This window comes from Rhodnius prolixus, unplaced genomic scaffold (assembly GCF_049639745.1).
Source record: "Rhodnius prolixus isolate KJV_2025 unplaced genomic scaffold, Rpr scaffold_2, whole genome shotgun sequence".
In the NCBI taxonomy this organism is placed as follows: domain Eukaryota; kingdom Metazoa; phylum Arthropoda; class Insecta; order Hemiptera; family Reduviidae; genus Rhodnius; species Rhodnius prolixus.
The window spans coordinates 56,658,462-56,663,559 of record NW_027411592.1 but is presented as its reverse complement, the minus strand read 5'-3'; the positions used below and the strand labels follow the sequence as shown (position 1 = coordinate 56,663,559).

General features: G+C 30.1%; 1 long non-coding RNA gene across 1 annotated transcript; it reads right to left on the bottom strand.

Moving 5' to 3' along the window:
- Positions 1-2,643: 2,643 nt before the first annotated feature.
- On the bottom strand, positions 2,644-4,827 carry LOC141450038 (uncharacterized). The gene is made up of 3 exons (XR_012455902.1): positions 4,586-4,827; positions 4,254-4,512; positions 2,644-3,053 (listed from the first exon to the last, which is right to left on the bottom strand). It is a non-coding gene; the product is annotated as an uncharacterized lncRNA (long non-coding RNA).
- Between the last annotated feature and the right edge of the window lie 271 nt (positions 4,828-5,098).

The window sequence follows — 5,098 nt, the reverse complement described above, 5'->3', positions numbered from 1 at the left end:
GAGCAGGGGAAATGAATACGATTTCGTTCAAAATTAATAAAATACTTCTTTTGGGATATAATGCAAGCCAGTGCATACCTTGCAATCTTGAAAAGCATGCCACAGGCTAAAACCTAATGGAAACAGCTGCTTCACCGGCAAGTATTGAAGCTGAAACTTGTTCAAATCAAGGATTCATTCAGTCTACTAAATTCATTTGAATGACTAGCCTGAGAAAACGTTTTCTAACAAAATTGTAAGAAGAGATTAGTAATCTAGCAAGAAAACAGAATCAAAGGGTCTGTGTAAAATGTAGCAACGGTTTACATCGACGATCTTCGAGTAGCTAACACCCTGCCAGCATCACTCTCATTAATTTGTAATCTATTCGTAAATATAGTGAGTTCTACATTATTATCAACTCGCATTTCCCGCAAAAGCTTCTCTATCTGTTAATTTGGATATTTCATTGCACTCAAAACTGAAAATGTTGTAATACAAATATTAAGTTAATATAAATATTATTCCCAATGAATAAATATTATGTATATTCATTCATTCAGTGGTCGTATTAAAGGCAAGGGGGTTGTAATGGTTAAGATTGGAGGGTAAACTGAAACAGAGAACACTAGAGGAACGCTTGTTACCCGGGCCGTTGGTAATGGCCGACCGCAAACCGTTGTTACAAGCATCTAGGTATTTGCATTCTACAAGAGGGCCTTACCGCCTCTTCGTATAATTGATTCTCAGAACATGGTTGGAAATTGTGGCCAAAGCTGGTAGGCTCTCAGACTATCTAGCCCAACTAAATGTATGGAAAGTACTAAAATGGTGATAGGTATTGTTTTAACCGGTGAGAAGGTAATCGTTCGATTTATATTCATGAAGTACTATTTTCTACTTTGTCTAGAGATACACTATTTAATTATTTTTTCATTAATTAAAAATATTGTTATTAAAATTCTTTCTCTTTACTGTAATTGTTACAAAATTAAATGGACACTTAAATAGTACTCTTACCGTTTCAGGTTTTCAGTTAAGCATTGTGTTAAGGAATTGGTATTGATTTTGAAAGTGACATTTCTTCTTTCTTCACTATCTTGCACCAGAGAAACGCTTAACGTTAATGGTCATCGATAATCAGATCAAATTAATTTTTGACGTAGAATGTTTCAATTTGATGCAAAACGTTACTACTTCAGAGAAGAGAGCGTTTTCGAGAGGCTAGAGACAAGGGACAGCTACTCTAATTTTTAGCTAGAACTGCCTAAAAATGTGCTTTACTATGGATGTTATTTAAATAAAAGTTACGAGATTTATGTAAATGCAAATTATTTAATAAGATTAAAGAAAATTAAAGCCCTTGTTATCGAAAAAGTACACACAGTGAAAAAAGTAGATTTACAGTTTAGGCATTTTTTTTTTTAATTCTTCTTAATACAAGAGATAATACCGTAACTTATAATGAAATAATATTTTAGAAGAGGAGTGTCTAGCCAGTCTCACCAGCACAATTGCTCTTTTCTGGATTTTTTGTTTGTGTGTTTTTTTAAAAAATAAAACTTGTAAAAAGAGCAATGAGCTTACTGTTTGAATAAAATCGTTAGACTCGTTATCGAGAAAATATAAAACAAATCAATTAAATAAATAAATAAGAAGACAGAAGTAGTATTATTCTGAAAATGGTGTTTAAATCCTTCTTTCAGATCCCTTGGGACTGTCCAAACTCCTTGACATTGAACTCCCTACTATTTTTCTAATTTGAGATAATGTTTTACATACGGAAACCCACACACTTGCCTAAAAAACTATTTTAGTAACTCAAAAACTTATTGAGGACGTTTTCCACTTTATTGGGATATGCCCCCAACCTGGCTCTTTAATAGATTACAACAGGGGTGAGCAACCTTTTTAATCAATGGGCCAATTTAAATTTAAATTTTTTTTTGCGGGCCGCACATAGATTAACTCTTACTAATAATTTACGAAACGTCCTTATTGCATGTTTGAACAAGTAACCGACAAGTGTGTATCTCGTCACAAAAAAATCGCGCAGACGCGGCGCGTTCGTATTGCATGTTTAAAAACGTCGTCGACAAGTAACTCGTCATAAAAAAATATTTCGGTTTAGTATGTACTACCATTTTATTATAATTAATTTTATAACAATATATTGATGGGAGAAAGTCGATAAAATAAATTCAATTTTAGAAATGCTTGGCGGACCACGTGTTGCTCATCCCTGGATTACAATATCTGGGAGCGAAAAAGTTAGCACAGGAGGATGTCTATCTTTTCCTTAATGGGGAAAAATTGGCACTACTTAAGTAAACATTTAAAGGCAGCGTTATTGTATAATATAGAAAACTGATTATGCAGGAATTCCAGTGAATTATTGATTTATTTTTTGGTTATGTTTATAAATTATTTCTAATTATTTTGGTGTAACTACTGCCGATGATGTATTATTTTGTTGCGTTTCGATGTAGCAACTCGGCAGACGGATTTTTATTATTATTATTATTATTAACTCAAAAACTTCTGCGAGTTTATATCTTAGGTGGAAAGTCAAGAGCAAAAATTGACTAGGATTGCATAACTTCCTTATAAGAAGTAAGAGGAAGTCCATGCATTCGAAACAGGGTTATTATGTTATTAAACAAGTGAAAATTTTTAATTTATTTAAAAAAAAGAAAAAAAATTAATATAAATTTAGTTCAAGCAAATGTTATTATTTTCTAATTACTATACTTTGGACTTAAACAGTGTATAATAGGCCAAAGCAAACATGAGAATTACATTCACTGACCAATTTAGGGCGAAAATGATTTCTTTATTATTTGCATTATTATTGGCTTGTCCTTTACATTCTATGAAACCTAGCCAATTTAATAATTTAATAAAATATTCAAAAATAAACTTGGAAGATTTTACACAATATAAATATGTGTTAAATTTTTCTTGCTGCATTCTTGAGAAATTTCTCTTGACAGCTTTAATAAAAGCGTTCTTTTCAATTTTTGCTGTCAGTTTTTGTAGATTTTTGGAAATATTTATACCATCAATCGTTGTAACTGTAATAGTTAAACAAAACAAATGTTAGAATATTTTTATATAGGGGTAAATCAATTTAAAACATCATTTAAAACAGAATATTGTGAGATACATTCTCAGGACTGTTACTATTAATCTCAATATTCTAACTCACAAATTTTCTTTATACTACTAACATTTGAGTCAAATTTAATTCTTAGAAACATTACCCAGTTTTGTACCCGAGCATTAAACCTGTACCGCAACTTTAAGGGAATCCTACCTCAACCACTCTCCGAGAACTTCTCATTAATAAAATAAAACTACAAAAGTATTCACAAAGAATATCATAAATTTAGGAGATTAAAATCAATCTTTCTCATAGTACTAAGCAAGAAGCAAGCTCAACAACTCCAAATTTTAGCACCAATCTACTGAATCAAATTTAGAGAATAGCTAACCAACAAAGTGCATAGACTTCCTAAGAAAATAAATGGAATATATACTTCCATAATAGAACTTAATAAAAGACGTTACTATTTAGCATTTATTCAACGTTCAGTGAATAAGGAAGGTACACTTTGAAATTAGGTTCTTTGCCGCCAAAATTTTGCACTTGATTTTTTTTAAAAAATTTAAGGCTTGATGCGCAGATATCTATTGTAAACTAACGAAGCTAGCTATTTTATTAACATGTACCCGTCTTATTATTTAATTTTTATGAATAGGAATTAAATGTATATTATTAAGTTTTCTGCAATTTTCTCAAACACCAATCACGATAACTCTTTATTCTTAGAGTACCAATTACTAGTGTAGATTATCAGTTTTTCTTGAAATTTGTTTCATGAAAAAAAAAGTTTCATTGGAAGAGGGTAATAGAGGCTTTGCTCTTACATAAGTGCCATTTTCAGTGGCTTCTTAGCACGTGGCTTTACCCAAGATAATGTCTCTGCGAATTAAAGTTGTCTCTGAGAATTGCGATTTTACAGAAAAGTCTTAAAAAAAATGATTGACTTTATAACGTGAGAATTTTAGTAAAAGAAAATCGTGATACCAGATATTCTTTTAAGTTTTTGAGATTTCAGAAAGGAGTTTAAATACTTGCGCTTTCGCTACAAGTACAAGATTTAGTAAAGAAGTACGAATCTAAGAAAGTATATGATTTAAAAAATGAAAGTTGCTGATTGTGGAAAAAAAAAAAAATATAATTTGGAAAAATATATGAAAAAAGCACTTACCTCCAATCAGTAACAATAACATTAAGGTTATATTGCCCATATTTCATCTTCTGACACAATAACATTAGGTTAAAATAATTTTGACATAATTGTTAACATTAAATTTCAATATTTTTGAAAAAGTTAAACTAAAATATTTTCTTTATTCACTTTGAAATTAGATTTATCATCACTTATTTCTTGAAACACTAAGTTTTATTTTTAATGCTGGGCAGAATTCAGCTGTTTACCAAGTTGTTTTCGCTCTGCTTAAAAACCACTAAAAACAACGTTAACATTGTTATAACAATAACATTTATTTAAATCTAACCCTAATCAAACAATATAAATACCTGTAATCTAAACGATGAATTTCATTTTTCGGAAAATTAGTCAAGCAAAATCTAGGAACTATCTTGACATTAATAAGCACGAATTAAATAAAACCGAACGCGATAATATTAAAGTTTAACAACAATGTTGATACAACTGTGTTTACATTGTAAGTATTGTGTTTACAATATTTGTACAAATAGGAATTTTTAACAAAATAAGGTGTAACAACCTTAACTTTATTTTAGCATATATTGTAAAAGAAAAGTAAAAAAAAAAATGTGAACAACAAAAAATGTTACTTGAATTAAACTGAAACATTTCTTCACTAACGGGATTACTGGTAACTAGTGCAAACTCAAATTGACTTACAGATTGTCTGGAACAATTGACTAGAATGAAATCCTCAAGGGAGGGGGCAATCATTAAATTTTAATGAAGCTATCAATTAAAAAAATTATTACCTTTGCACAGTGAACTTTATGGAGTTAATTACTTTCAATAAAGTATGAACTCCATGTTAAATAAAAACA